Raw genomic sequence first — 17,269 nt, 5'->3', positions numbered from 1 at the left:
ACGACGCAAATAAAGCGAATTTCCCTCTCGGCACCTCTGTAAAATAAACCCTTCAGAAAACGTGCATAAACTTCATGTCGCAATTTTTGTTGCTATATCCTAAATGATGGCAATTCCGAAAATGATAAAAAAAATGTTAATTATAATTACAACATATTTTCGAAATCATCATTGTTTCAAAAATCATTTACAACATTTTAGGAAATATCCGATTTCATTACAACGTAGTAAAACCTGACTACACTCATCCCCTGCTAGCTAACTCAATAGCATTTTTTATCCCTAAGAGAATAATTTGAGATTTAATTATTTTACACCCGTTAAATGATTGCATCAGTGATACATTTAAACCCAATCTGTATGTTTTAAACCTCCTAATCTAAAAATGCTAGGACGAGTTACCAAATTAGCGATCTATGCTACGGAATAACAAATTTGCTTTGGTTTCCAAGATTACAGTAGAAATGAGTGTCATATTCAGAGGTAAAATATTGTCCCCAAGCCCTTTAATTTGAAATAAATCATGTCAACAGACTTACTTTGTAATAAATGGCTGGTTAGATTATATAAGTCTGACAAAGTCAGTTAGTTAGCGTTCGATAACGTCAATTCATGGCTCAAATAATAATCTAAAAATTCAAGTTTTTGTCTTAGCTAGATATTCATTTGTATACATTTTTGATTATTTTGCCGCCAGAAAGCACTTGATGTTGACAGCCATCATAAAACATTTATCTAATAATATTGTAGCATGCAAATACTGGCTGCTGACATTCACCATTAATATTTTTTTTTATTGATTACAATGCTTTAGAAAAGATTTCTAGTAATAAACTAAACTTTGAGTGACTGTCGACGAGTTATCAGCGAAATACAGAGCTCACAATTATTATAAACATAAAAAGTTACTTTATTAGAAATTTTTTTTCCTATGATTTTATATTGAATGTCAAAAACTGTTGTATTTTCTACATTATTATTTGAAAGCCGGTAAGTACCAGAAAATATTCATCAAATCAATTATGACGTCAAAAAGACACTCTGGACCTACTTCTTTGAACTTGATCCTTAATCAGATTAATCGATACATTTGTTTACAGTTTTGAATTTAAAACAAAATTGTGTTCTGTTCTTTCTGACAGGTGTAACAACTGCAGGTACAATGAGATGAGTTTATATTTGTGCTAATTGTACTAGTATTTAGCCGATACATTTACATGTCCACAAAGAACATTCAAGAGGTTGTTTATACTGTAGATGTTTAATTTTTTTCATCAGATAGTTATTCTCCAGCAAAATATTAAATGTACAAAGCAATCAAAATGCATCATGGGTAAGTTTAGGAAAGAAAACTGTATGATGAATAAAATGTAGAATCTCTCTCTCTCTCTCTCTCTCTCTCTCTCTCTCTCTCTCGATGGTTTTTAAATGAATTTTTCATTTCATATCAGTTTATTATTTCTTCAATCGAATAAAAAATAAGATTTTCGGGATTTTTTCCACCTGTTGATATGAAAGATGGAGTGTTGTGTAGTCCACCCTTTACTTGATTCGGTTCACCAAAAAGGCAGAAGGAGCCGCTCGTGCTATATTCCTAGTCCTTTGTGGAATTGCCCTGTGCAAGGAGAAAGATTTTAAATATTTTGCAGAAGAAACATATTTATAAACGAATTATGATCAAATAAGTTGTGTTGAAACAAAAATTGGTATAAGGGAAAGAAAAGACATAAACATATGACTTCTGTCGATCATATGACCGTTATTGAAACACAAAAAAAACAACTTTCAGAGGTCAATTTAGTTGTTTGAATTTGGTATATATTCCATGGAGAATATAAAAAGGCTGGTTTTTGTAACTTCTAAAAGTAAAAATATCAAGCTTTTCTTAAGAAAGCCAACAGATACTGATCATTTGTATGAAAAATAATTCCGAAATTTAGAGAACAGAAGTTGCAAACTTTATCTTCTCTGTTGTATGTCATGTTGGTGCTTACTATCATTAGTGAATCAAATAATTACTGATTTCTTTTCATAGTCATTCTAGATCCATTAGCGTTAAAAAGTACGAGATAACTATCTATAGTGATGTGTATAAAAGTACATTGTAATCAAAAGACCTTCACATGTTTAGAATTTTCCAATTTATTATAATATTTTACAAAACAAAACTAGTTAAAACTTTGGAAAGTTAAAAAAATAAAAATAAAAACAAAAAAACTCGATCGCGATTCCAACTTATGACTTACGGTTTCGCATTGAACGCTTTAACCCATTGCGCTACGCTTTTAGATAACACTTTGGAGGAATGTTCTAAAAATGAACTCAGTTTTATTGTTTTCTTCGATAGGAAGTACGTCACAATATGGAGATGTCCCATTCCACCGCACGAACGAATTTAAGAAATAAATCTAATACTGATGTGTGAAAACAGAAACTGTCAGAAAAAAAAAATCTAATTCTAAAAAAAGTAGAGTATTCCTTATGTAGTGTCACCGTTTCATTTCAAAAAATGAAATATGCCCCTTATAATGATGTAGCTCATATATTAACGTCAAATCATTTCTAATTATTTTGTTTTGTCATGGTTTGTTATCAAGTTCAGATTGTTATGAAGATCAATGTGATGAGTAAAATTTGTTCTAAAAACAAAAAGTATTTATGGAATAAATTTTTATTGATATTATAACATTATTAATTGTTACTTGATTATGAAATTAAGTTCGAACCAAAGTTGACTTACAGCAAAACAGAGTAAATTCGGACAAAATTTTTCAAAATTTGTGTTCTGCTAAAACGTTTTGGCAGCATTACTGTATTTATTAAATGTTAAGATTTTATTTGTAAGTAATATATTGCACAGTTTTCTGTTCGTTTTTCAACTATTCATTAAGATTATTGTATGACAGGCAATCCAAAAATATTGAAAAGAATGATTAATGATGATAAAAGATATTATACCTTAAATTTTCCTTATCATTGCCTTCATATATATTTTATGCGAGCCGAATATCAAGGTCAATGTACATGAAAGTAGTTTAATATTGTAAATGTATACATTTTATATCTTATTATCTTCATTTAGTATTATCCTCATTCAATTTGTTGATTAAGTGAATCCGAAAAAAGGTAGGGATTTGTAACTTAGTGGAGGATAGTCGGTCTGTAATAGATTGAAAAGATGTCACTAGAACTGTATGTTGTATCTATGAAATTCCATTGTAATTCGGATTTTTAAAAAAAAATTATTAGTTGTTTATTTGTAATATTTTACATCTATACTATGGTAGACAACTCGTACACAGGTTGTGTACAGTCAGTTTAAGCATATCCTTTGTTTAAATCAAAATTTTATGTTTTAAGAAGAAAATCCACATCATAATGTAAAATTTAAGGGGATTTTTTTTTCAATAGCCAGGTCATTGACATACTTTTCGAAAGTGAAATATAAAACCTCAATCAAAAGTCAATAACATACAATAAATGGATTTTCATTATCACCAATTTATTTCTTTCTGCGTAAACGACAATTTTAAAGCATTTATTTGAATTTTGTATTCATATCCTATCATATTTCAATAAATCTGTGATCAAAACCTCAAAGTATTGAAATGGTTAATCTATTAATCGTTCATTAAAATTGTGATATGAACAAGCAGATATGCCAGTACTTTGACTGATTTATAAAAATATTACTATTATAGAAATATTGATATAAATATGTGTGCAAGTAAATTATATACGATCAATTTTCATACCAGTAAATTGAATTTACACAAAAAGGTCAAAATACTAAACAAGAGAAAAAAGTAATTCATATATTTCAAAGTTTCTCTTTCTAGATAAGAAGGAAACCATAGATTTAAATATTATTGAAGAAATCCCAATTATGCATTATAAAAAGAATTAAAGATTTTTAGTTATAATCAAACATTGCATTGTGGTCATCCTTTAGAATTAAATAAAATATGAAAAAGAAAGATAGAACAGAGACATCAACCATTTCGGAAATTTTAAGAATTACAAAAGAGGTACAAAATACCACCAACATACCACTAAGCTACTATTAACATTGAGCTATTTTTCTCATGCAAACATAAATGAGAACAGCTTAAAAAGTGACACATTTCTTACCTCATATTGTCCTTTCCAAATGAATCATAAATCATAAAAAAGTTGTAGAATGTTATTGGAGAGACTGTAGGCATTCTAAATATATTTCATTAGTCAAAAATGGATAAAACTCCGAAAGTTGTTATTTATTTCCTTCATTTTCATAGAAGGTGACAATTTAAAACGCGATTTTATGTTGCGTTTACCAAACATTTAAGCCCCGGTACACTCTATGAAACAAAGCTATTGTTATGAATAAGTATTAAAAGAATTTATATCTTAAATTCTGTAAACCTGAAGGCATCTTTCATTTTACCTTAAAGAGGCCAACTTTAGTTTTCATTGCACATGTTTCCTTTTCCGTTGTATGGGAGCGTTGCTACTGTGCTTTTATGACGTTATAATAAAATGAAGCGTTGAGATGACTTAAAAGAAAAAGTAAAATGAATCCTTTTTACCAGTCTTCATTTATAATACTCCAAATTTTTAGCGAAATTTGGTGCATTTCAATATATTGAGATTAACCCAATATTAACCGGTACAATTTAGCATATAAAGTATATAACAAATAATGAAGGAAAAAGATATTACATATCACATATTACAATTTGAGAAAAATCCCTATTGCATTATTTCTTAAATATTCTTCAAATTGCACAAAATGAAAATTTTCCATATATTCTATATATTTTCTATATATTCCTATCGTAAATGTACCTGTATTTTGGGATGGCCCCTAAAAAGAACCAGATGGTCGATTTTCTAGAAACTTCGTAAATAAACTAGAGCTTACGTAAGTTGCTCACGGTTTAACAATAAAGAGTTTTACTAATGTAGTTTTACTGCAAAAGAACCTAAATTGGACCTCTTAATTTATCAAAGTTTGATTCGGAAACGTTTACAAAGCGTGAAGCTTTTCCTTGCTTTTTAACAAGAATTATCGTTCCTGCTACATTTTTATCAAAGCAAGGGGTGCGTTTTTGTATGTAGGATCAGCAATGCAATATCCCATGGTCATGTCTGTAATCAATGTTTTTGATTTTATCAAAAATTTCCCCAAGACCAACACCATCAACCCACTGTACTTGTTTCGATTTGCAACAGAAGTAGGAAAACAAGTAAAACATTGACATATTATTATCTATTGGATATACGATTTAATTCTAACTATTTCATTCTTACCTATGATTCAAAACATATTTCTTACGTTATCACGTTGCAATCGATAGGGTTCCCAAGGAACATTTCCGGATCTTCTTTTTGTCTATTTCAACAAAACAAAAACATCTGTAAAGTGACGTCTTTAATAAAATAATCAAAAATAGTATCAAAATCATAAATTTTGTTAAAAAAGAAAGTATGTTACAATTTATATTTAAAACGAAACTGTTCAAAAATGTTTATTTTATTGACGAAAAATGCAGAATCATTCTGTATGATATAGTAAATCATACAAAACAGAAAGTCCTTATAGCTTTACAAAGATATTCTTAAAAATATGTTTTCGGAATCCACTTAAGTAGGCCGACTTTAGTTGTCATTGCCTTTGTTTGTTTGTTTTGTTGTACAGTATGTGAGCGTTGCTCCTGTGCTTCTATAACGTTTTGATAAAATAAAGCGTTTTAGGGATACGTTATAAGAGATGATTCAAAAGAAAAAGTAAAATGAATCCTTTATACCAATCTACATTTACATTACTCCAAATATAAAGCAAAATTTGGTGTATTTGAATGTTTTGAGATGAAACCAATTAAAGTCCAGTCGTTGAATTTAGTGTATAACAAATAATGCAGGAAAAATATATTATTAATTCACATATTACAATTTGAGGAAAATCCCTATAGCAGTATTTCTTAGATATGCTTCGAATGCGCAAAATGAAAATTTTCTATATATTGCTATCGTTAATTTACTTGTATTTTGGAATGACCGTAAAAAAGAACCAAATGGTCGATTTTCTAGAAACTTCGTAAATAAACTTAAGCTGGTGTAAGATGCTCATGGTTTAACAATAAAGAGTTTTGCTGATGTAGTTTTTGCGCAAAAAAACCCCAAATCGGACGTCTTAATTTACATGTATCAAAGTTTGATTTGGAAACGTTTACAAAGCATGAAGCTTTTCCTTGCTTTTTAACAAGAGTTTTCGTTCCTGCTACACTTTTATCAAAGCAAGGGATGCATTGTTGTATGTAGGATCAGCAATGCAATATCCCATGGTCATGTCTGTAATCAATGTTGTTGATTATATCAAACTTTTCCCCAAAACTGAAAAACAAACCAACTTCATCAACCCACTGCGCTTGTTTCGATTTACAACAGAAGTAGTAAAACAAGAAAAACATTGACATATTATAATCTATTAAATATATAATTCAATTCAAACTATGTCTATGTTAGTTTGTAATAGGGAAAGATATATTAAAGCAATTTTTATGTACAAGAACTAGTCTTTTGGGCGGCAACAGAGGTGCATTCAGAGCTTGCGTAACATGCCATTTTGCAAAAGACTGGAATTTTTTCAAACCTCATTGTAACAAATGTATATTTCCATATAGCAGCAATAAACGTTAGCAACTTGACGGAATGAATATTATTGATGCATAGATGCATTGCGGACAGATTTTATTGTATAGCCTATTTTTTTTTATTTCTTCAAATTTGAATTAAAAGTTGTTCATATGTACACCCACATTTTGATTTATAAAGAACTAGGTACGGTTGTAATGGTATAAAAGCCTAAAATTCCAACATTTTTCAAGTTGTTTATGAAAAGTAAATAAATGCATAATTACGAATAAGATGTCAAGTGTAAGCGATAAATCCGTAAAAATAATCGTGCAAAGCGTTGCTAAGCAACACTAGCATCCGCTAAATGTACGATGTTTACCGGAAATTAACATATTCAAGGCAATTTTTACCATAAAATTTGAAAATGTATATATAGCGCAGTCCTCGAGCAAAACGAAACATGATTTATTAAAATATAATTAAAAAGAGAAAAGATTTAAACATGATTACATTTTGCTCGAGGCCTGCGCTGATAGTTAAAGTTCCCGTTCTGTGACGAGTTTTAGTGGTGGATTCAGTCAAGCAGTTGCGGTTATATTCGCCGTATAATCAATAATCGATGACGAAAATCAGACAAGATAAGATGAATTTATCTTCTGTAACTTTTATTACAAAAAAATGATATCTATAATAAGTTCTGATAAATTGTTATCATGATAATGAATATAGGACGTGATCATTTTTGTTTTCACTTTAGGTCTACCGTCAACTGTAGTTAGGCCTACCGTATACTGTTGAGTCATGTTTCCTTTTGTTTTCCACGTACTTGTAGGTTTTGTATAGTTTTTTCCTCATTCACACTACATACTTTGAGCTTCTTGAAACGATTCTTCGACTTGGCAAATGATTAAAAACAAGATATATATTCGCCATACTTCACTCTCAATTAAAACGCCTTCGGTAACAAAGTAGCACTTTTTTCCACCGCATACTATTCATATTTGTTTACACAACACAAGAAAACATCATTACTTCTACAATAAGTCCTATATTTTTATAGAAATGTTCGGTGAGTGATCCATTCACTCAGAAAATATCAGTAAATTTCATTTGAAGCATTTCAAACGTATGTACAGAACAAGTTTGTTTACATGACGTCACATTCTTTGAGTAAGGCGGGTCGTAAGTGAAAGAAATTAACGTTAGGCTTAGCGATTTTTTTAACTCGACATTGTTAGAGGACTCCCGAAATCATCAAACTAAAGGTTGCTGATGTAGACTGGGATATACAATAAAATCTTTAAAATAAGTTTACATGACACATCTTCAATGCTTAAATCAATTCAGCTGACAAGTAATTGATGATAACGATATAGAGACTCTATAGGCCTACGGTCTGACATTCACACCTTGCCGCGATCATGTCGTGCGTTTAGTCAAATGTACATGTATACGTTTTTCATTTTGTTAGTTTTACTATTTTTCTGCATAAGTGAATATATTTTTTTGCAAGCAGAGGTTCATTTACTTTATGTTTTAATATGTACAAATAATATATGTACCGATAAAGCCGATGATAGTCTACAAACGTATATTCATGCGTTGAAAGCGCTATAGTTATCATTAATATTTAAAATGAATAAAATCCATGCAAACAAGACTTTATTACTTCTGTATTGTTTGCACAAACATGAGAGAGAGAGAGAGAGAGAGAGAGAGAGAGAGAGAGAGAGAGAGAGAGAGAGAATTTAAACAACGTAGTGTATGTAGCCTAAGAATTAATCTTCACAGAGGCACTTAAATCATGATATCAAACATCACAAATACTGCAAAATACGTTATTGTTAGACGCATTTTTTTCTTGAAATATAAAACAATTGAACGAAAATGGAAGAGCACATGGTGCAGCTCGCAGACTGATTTGATTGACAGGTGAAACACGTGGATCGAAACTGTTGGATTAAACGTGTGCATTATTTGTGGTTAATTATAAAGATTTTAAAATATTTCATAACAATGTATTGCACATTTAAGAGTAAAATGACTATCATTTATCAAAAACTAATGAAAACGTTGTTTGTTTCTTGGAACAAATGAAACCTAAAATATTATACGGCGCGTGGTAAAAATTGTACATCACATGTAAGTAATAAAGAAAAAAATATTTAAACTCATTCTAAATATACGAAACTTTATATCATTCTCTTGAAGAAAGAACAACTGTCTGTGATCATGTCTTTAGTTTTGATAACGGTAAATGTTATCAAAAAGGTAATGCTATTAAAGTTCCATACAGTTAATCCATTGAATAAATAAACTAAATATTCTACTTTTATAAATCAAGAGTATGTGCTGTACCATTTTCCCTTACATTTCGTGTCACATACTGTATATTCTTTATTTTACGTGAGTACTTCATTCCGCGACTCAACTGTTTTTAATCAAATCGCGAGAATATAAAATCACAAACGCCAAACTTTTATCATAGTTTCAATTAGTTGACATCTGTCCGAAAAATAAAAGCGAGGTTTTTACCCGCGATATGTGCTTCTTGTGATTTTACGCGGAAGTTAGTTCCTCGAGTTTCATTAGGAACATTACATAAAAAGTGCCTGTTTGGGAAGGTAACAGTTGAAATTGGCACCCGAGAAAACCATTGTCAACACAAAGCGGAGGTTGACAATGTTGTTCGAGGGGTGTCAATTTCAATTGTTACCCTCCCAAACAGGCACTTTGTTTTTATTATACTGAATGTCTTAATTTTAGAGAAAATTTTTCTACTTTTATATAAAAATGACGTAAATTCTACAGCGAACTGTACGCACATAATTTACGCGCATGTAAAAATTCGTTGTGTTACCCGTTGCCAAGTGTGTTGCTAACGCAGAGTGTAATAGAACGGATTGTCAACTGCGTATAAACCATACAGATTTAAGTATTTAATATGAAGGTACAAATAACAGTATTCAGCTACATGACTTTTGAGATTTTGTTATTTAATAATAATCCCGAAATATTAGGTACATGTAAATCTGCATGCAAATGTATTTTTCAATTTTTTACCAAAACCCTTTGTTTTTAAGTGGGTTTTTTTAAGTGTTAATTTAAATTATATAAAAATATCAACGGTAACTACTGATCGCAACTTTGTTTGCCTTTCGGAAATAACAAAAAAACAACAAAAAAACCGTGTAAGTAAATCGATTTCGGCGACGCTTTATATTTTCAGGGGACACAAAAATTCTGAGTAAGATCGGAAAGTGCAAGATGAAAAAAAACAAGCGGATTGTTATAAGGAATAAGGAATCATTCTTTGAGTATTATGAGGTGATAATTTTGGTCGGGGCGTGATCAAATCCAATAAAGTACGAAGGGCTTTATGAAAGATTTGATCACGCCCCGACCGAAATTATCACCTCATAATATTCAAAGAATGATTCCTTTTTACTTATATTTATATAATTTTAGGCCATCGTACGATTAAATCTTTAAATATAAATAAGCAAACCCCGCCGGCGCCTCAATTTGGCGTCATTTGTATTATGGGTTATATAGTACAAAATCGATACGTAGTGTTATCATAGACAAAGACATGCTGGTTAATGTAAATATTATGGCATAAATGCATTTATACTCAACGATTTCAGGCATGCATATCTCAAACAAAACTCATCGTTGATGCTGGCTAATGCGAAGACGAAAGCACCCAATAACAAAAACAAGTTGTTACCTTTTCAAGAAAATCCCGATTTCGTATTTTGAAACTACACTGCGAGCCTAAATCCTAACGAAACTAGTTTGGATGCAAATTGAAATAAGGAAATTAATCAGATTGTGCTTAATTGTTAAAGACTATAATAATTTACAATATTTATATCTTAATTTTAAAAAAGATATCAACCCTTTCAAAAGAGAATGCTGTAACGTAATTGTAAAGGCAGATGTGATAACATTGATTTATATATGGAGCACTATAATTTGAGCTTTCCAGAAGAACACGAGATATTGGACTTTTTATTTACTGTGAATAGATATGTTGATAATTATATGTATATAATAATGATCATTATACAGATTAACGTCTTATTCAAAGTTACTTTTATGAGGGGTGATTCATATGAATTCCATGGCTTACGTGTATAACGTTACGATGCTAAATGCGACGTCATTATACCGTGACTAAAATGACACACTATTTGAGCATTGGCACACACAAAAATTATGAAGAAATTATCAAAACTGTTCTATTTCATGAAGTTACATATTGATGTCTACCTTTTAGTAAAATATCGGTCGATTTAGAGATAGGGCCATTTTTGGCATATACCGTACCTAGTTCTTTTCATAGTTCTTACCTTCATATCTGTTTTTGGCAAACTGGAATCTATATCTCTCCTGCAGGCATACATTTGAATGTATAACATACACACCAAAAGAAATGTCAAATACTTCATCTGTAATATTTTTGTTTGTTTCAGATTCCTCTTATCAGCATACAGTACCGATCAGACCCAACCTAACACCAGAGTAAACCCAAACTAAACCCTGGGTTTACTTGTGGGGTTTACTTGGGGTTTACTTTTTGAAAATTTGGGTCCACTCGGGATTTACTTAAGGTTTACTCAGGGTTTACTTTGGGTTTACTCTGGAATTGCTTTTGGGGTCACCTTTACGCACTGAAGTGTGAAGCAGACCCGTCTTTTATCTTAGCATCTTACTGCCTGTAATTCTTGTATATTTCGAATACACATGTACCGTCTGCTTTCAGGAGTATTCTTCTAGTCGGGTTTTACTCTCTGTGTCCACTCTGGGTTTACTTTGGGTTTACTCTAGTAAACCCGAAGTAAACCCAGAAAGTAAACCCAAGGTTTAGTTGGGGTTTACTTTCTGTTAGGTTGGGTCTGATCGGTACTGTATACCACATTCATAATGTGATTATGAAAGAAAGTCTTGATAAGTTGCTTCGAACTTGTTGGTCAAAAAGAGTACATTATCCCGTATACTAAAACTCATTTTGTTTAAAATCATTTCATTATACATAAAAAATTAATGTTAAGTTTCGTGTTAAGTAAGTCAACTCAATGTGAAATAATAATATACGGCCCCATACTCTCATAAAGCCACAACGAAAACTATGTATTTATTGGTGGTTTTTTTTTTACCAACCAACAAGACCCACTTAGGTTGTTATATGATAACATCATATTTTTTATTCTGTGTAATATATATATATATATATATATATATATATATATATATATATATATATATATATATATATATATATATATATATATATATATATATATATATATATATATATATATATATATCCAAGAAAAACCTATATATATATATATATATATATATATATATATATATATATATATATATATATATATATATATATATATATATATATATATCCAAGAAAAACCTCAGTGGTTTCGATCTTTGTGTTTTCATTTATCTAAGTGTTATAGACTGACATAACCACACGAAAACTGAAAAGTAACAACTTTGTCTATTCTTAGTCGTAAACTGAGTAGAATCGTAGAATGCAGAAACATATTTGATAATAAAACAAACAATATAATGAAATCTTAACGCTAATTTGGAAAGTAGTGGGCCTTCTTAAATATTTTATTTAAGTAAATTGCTCTTACCTTAAAATGATGTTCTGATCTATATCACACAAAAGTTATAATTGGCAAATCTAAACGTAAGCAGCTACTTTTATACACATGAACAGAAGAATTTTTAAGTCACAGAGTCATATGAGAATGCCGTCTTAGTTTCATCTATAATCAACCATTTCTAAATGCAGACGCATAAAGTTATGTAATAGTTAATACGATATTTTAGTTTTAAATTGCAGGAATTTTCGTGATTTTATTTTCATTTAAGTATCGTCTTGCGAAATACAGGTATTAATATAAATTTTGCAAGTTAAAGTGAATACTTTTTTTTTACCAAGAAACTGTTAATAAATATATCATAGACTCATGCTTTAACATATATCATAAAGGGATATCTTCTGACTTAACACATATTATTTTGGAATTGCATTGATATCTGTTCACATTAACTCATTGACGACAAATTTTGTGTGAACTTTTTAAAGAGTTTACGGGTAATATTCATGACGTCAAAATGACCAATGAATTAGTTTTTAGTAAGTTTATTTCAATAAAATGTAAATATTCACTTAATAACAAAGAACATCCTAATATGATGTGGAGGTAATATAAACAAAACAATGCATGTATCAGATGAACGTCTTTTTTGAGGCGATACCGCAGATGGCAGAGGTAAATCAAAAAGTAATGTCTACCTATGCTTTTCGTGGGTGCATATTTAGAATCATTATATCATTGTTGATATCGAATTATTGAACATTGAAAATAAGCTTAACTGGATGCATGTTCTTCCATTTTTTAACGTTATCTGATCATAAACATCAAATTTTTATCCACACACAGCGCACCTATTTTCTGATCGAATGAAATTTTATATATCATTTTTACAAAACATTTATGAATGTAATGCGATATGAAGTAATAATCTTGCTAGCTACAAGCAACAGTTTGCAAGTAATCTTTGTGTAAATTGCATCCTGCTTTTTTTAAGTAGTTATTAGTCAAGCATAAACAAATTAAGTATCGTTAAACTTAAACCTTTTAACTGAAAACTTTTAAGCATAGCCATGTAGCAAAGTTTGTAAAATTAAAAATGAATGATCATGGTTTAACTAATTAAGTCGGGCTAAGCATGAATTTATCTTTACCACTGAAATGATCATAGTCCACGCATCTTTTAAAGATGTGACTGATTGGTATCATTTTCTGAAATGGCCGAAAGTTTAAATGATTTGCTCTAAGATCCTAGTACGTTGTTTCAAGTTTCAAAATATCTATATAAATAGTATTCACATTTGCTTGGATCTCATCTTTATTGCATTTTAAAGTAAATACTGACCAGCGCTTGAGTAAAATTTACTTTCGCTTTCTGTTATTGTGATTTGTTGTCAATTAATGTAATTAAATAGGTACTAGCCTTTGACCCATGCGTGCACGGGTTGGCATATTACATATGATATGGGACATTTACAAAATAGATACATCGACACGCCGTATTGTTGACATTTACTTAACCAAGCTTTAAGCCTACAATAATGCTATCAATTTCACTACATACTGCTGAGTTAGAAAAACCTGACTGAAAAATCTCGGGACGGGCCTTCACCACAGTTAAAACGCCTCCGAAATGTACACCCGTATTAATGTAGCAAAAAATTGCAGAATCGCTCCGGAACGATTTTGGAGAAAATTAATGAAGCTGCATTGTAAATAACCGTCAAATTATTCACAGAAAACCATTTTGAGGCTGTAAATATCTTTCATCTAAAAATTTAATTCATACTTATGAAGAGTTCAACTTTTTTCACCAACTTTTTCCCTCACTTTGAATTTACACACATGTTGACATTCGGAACTCCCGGGATTTTTCATATTAAATGCACTGAGTTAGAGCTATCGCAACTTCTCGAGCCTTTCCAGCAAGCTAGGAAAAAACCTCGAATGTATTAACATCACCGGATGTTACAATTTTATACAAAATGGAGTCGCTTCCCATTGAAATAAGCATCGGCTAGACAGTCTTGTTTGTCGCTTCTGTGTTATGTTTAGTGTATATCGTTAACGTTAAAGGGGCATGGTCACGATTTTAGTCAAATTCTATTTTTCTGTTTTAATTATTTACAATGCTTTAGAAATGCATTTCGAATGACCAAATGAAATAGGAGAGTCAGTAGTGAAGTTATAAGCAAGATACAGAGCTCACAATTCTTTGTCATGTAAACAAGGCTCGTGCCATGTTTTTGTTTACATTAGTTCACTATACCGGTAAAAGTTCTTTTTCAAGCTGATTTTTCCATCTTCTGATTCAATCTAAGCATAGATAAACATATCTTAACGTTTACCACATTCATTTTTGGTCTAAAAATGGAGTTTTCACTTCAATGTTCAAAATGTAAACAAAAGCTTTGTGTACATAGCAAAGAATTGCAAGCTCTGTAACTCATTATAACTCAACCAATCACACTTAAATTTCGGTTGCCTATCAAAAATGCCTTACTGAAGCATTTTAAACATTAAAATCGGTAAAATAATTTTTGACCAAAATCGTGACCATGCCCCTTTAATGAAGTATAGCTCACATCTCAACAGATCGTAAAATTTGTTGTATTTATATCAAGTTTTACAAAAAGGGGAGTTGTCATGGACGTCTTGGTAATACATTCGAGGTGTTTTTCCGAGCCTCCCGGAAAGACCCGAGAAGTTGCAATTGTGAGTTAGAGTTATCGCCCGTATTTCCTTTAATGAATATATGACAAATTTTCAATGAAAATTTACACGTATTTGTAATATTGTTTCTGATTTTATCCATACAAATGTCATATTTTGGAAACATAAACTAAAGACCCTCCCGTGATTTAGCGTGAATGTAATGCGCATGCGCAAGATTGTAAAATCCAAAAAATTCAGATGATTTCCGGATTTTTTAAAGGAATTTTCTTTGATTATTAATTATTGATTAAAGAAGCTTGATTGAGAAAAAAATAAAAACAAATTGGTAATCTTCAAATGTTATCGTCGTAAGAAATACGAAATAATTAATATATAGTTGCATCTCCCATATCGAAAAGAAAGACAGCAAAATATATTGCACAACAGAAAAGTTTAAGCTAGGTTACATGCTAAAATATATATCATGAATTGGTTGCAAAAAGATGTCTACAATCAAGACTGTTGATAGTCTTTTTTTATCGACTTGTTTGTCAGTAGCTTGACTCGCCATAGAAAGTGTTAATAAGTAGAGTATGCCCTTGCGCATCGAATTAACTGAGGGACAAAAACAGGTGATGAAGGTAAATTGTTGCATTAGTAATAAAAGTTAACTATAGAAAAATTGAAGTCATCACAATTTTCACTACAGTGAAACAACCTGTCGGAAATCTATCGGCCTGATGTGAAGGCAAATGTACGTCCTTATGACATATCACGTGGCATTTGTCAAAGGAAATCACCAAAAGGTAGAACAACGAAGGTTACACTCGAATAAATGCCGCTTAATGATATTTCATTTCATCTGGTTGCAGTAGACTTTAAGGGGCCAATACAGCCAGCTACAAACCGTGACAACTGTTATATATTGACACTGGAAGACTTCCTACTCGGTATCAAGAAGCTCTCGTTCTCAATACAGAGAGAGTGTCAGAAGCACGGATCAAGGTACTCAATCTAGGTCAAAACTGATGGCAGAAACACGGAAGACTTCCTACTCAGTATCCAGAAGCTCTCGCACTCATTACAGAGAGAGTGTCAGAAGCACTAATTACATTTTTTTTGTTGAATTGGGGTTCCAAAACAAATGCTGTCGGTTCAAGGTACTCAATCTAGATCAAAACTGATGGCAGAAACAAGTCGACGTAAACTTTAGCTGTTGACGACTCCGATGTGTGACGATCTCGTCGAACGATTCAATTGAACACTTAAACAGATACTAAATGTATGCCGTTTATGTTCTGAAAGACCGACTGGCTTTGGAACAAGTTTCTATCAGCAGTTTTATTTGCAAACAGTAAAGCTACTCAGGAAATATAGGGCTCTCGCAATTAAAGCTGGTGTTTGGGCGCACGGTGAGGGGTCTAATATGAAGTTTACAAGAATTGTGGACTAAAGAAGTATATGATCCTGACGTTTCCACTTCTTATCAATATATTGTAGATCTCATGACAACGCTCGAGTCGACATGTCAGATTGCAAAAGAAAAGCTGAAGAAGTCAGTGCAGAAATACTGCGTTAATTACACCAAAGGCGCTAGGAAAATGAAAGTGGGTGACGTGAAGTATGAATGCTGTTGCCAACATCTAGTAATAAACTGTTATTGCGATTGAGAGGTCCGTATGAGATACTCATAAAATAGGAAAAGTAGATTTTGGAATTAATATGGACGGTAAAGTTTAAACTTTTTACGCAAACATGTTAAAGTTGTACATTTACAGAGACATTAATAGTGATACTAATGTAGGAGTTGTAGTCAAAGATCCTGGATGACGACAATGAGGATGATAAAGCTCATGAGGAGTTGTGCGATTCTCCAGGACACAGATTAAAGGAAAGCTCTGCTGATGTGAGAGTATGACTTAGTGATGGACTGTCTGCAGAAAAAAAAACCTGAAAAGCAAACCTTGTTTGTTAGTTGAGAAGATTTTTGTCAAATGTCCCTGATGTAAAAAAAAATCTCGGAGTTCATAATAATAAGCTAACTACTAAAGAACCAATTTTAATAAAGCTTCATTTGTTTCCATTTGTTTCTCGTGATACCGTGAATAGAGAAGTGAATAAAGAAGTCATGTTTTTGATGTTCAAAGTTCAACATTAAGAGTCTAAAAAATGAACAACATTTTCACACAACTTATAAAAGTAGTGTAAAAACAAGTCAAGAAACAACCAAAAATTTTCATTTCTTTACTAATTGTGAGACTATAACAGAATAAAATAATTGAAGTAATTTAAATTTCAAGATAATATTCAATAATTAAAATAAACCATTTATACTGCATATCCCCATCAATTAAAATCCCCTT

General features: G+C 31.1%; 1 long non-coding RNA gene across 1 annotated transcript; it reads right to left on the bottom strand.

Moving 5' to 3' along the window:
• Positions 1 to 1,433: 1,433 nt before the first annotated feature.
• LOC117682175 (uncharacterized) lies at positions 1,434 to 12,402 on the bottom strand. Its single transcript, XR_010713063.1, has 3 exons — positions 12,285 to 12,402; positions 10,974 to 11,072; positions 1,434 to 1,615 (listed from the first exon to the last, which is right to left on the bottom strand). It is a non-coding gene; the product is annotated as an uncharacterized lncRNA (long non-coding RNA).
• Between the last annotated feature and the right edge of the window lie 4,867 nt (positions 12,403 to 17,269).

This window comes from Magallana gigas, chromosome 4, assembly GCF_963853765.1.
Source record: "Magallana gigas chromosome 4, xbMagGiga1.1, whole genome shotgun sequence".
Taxonomy (NCBI): domain Eukaryota; kingdom Metazoa; phylum Mollusca; class Bivalvia; order Ostreida; family Ostreidae; genus Magallana; species Magallana gigas.
This window is presented reverse-complemented; position numbering and strand designations above follow the sequence as displayed.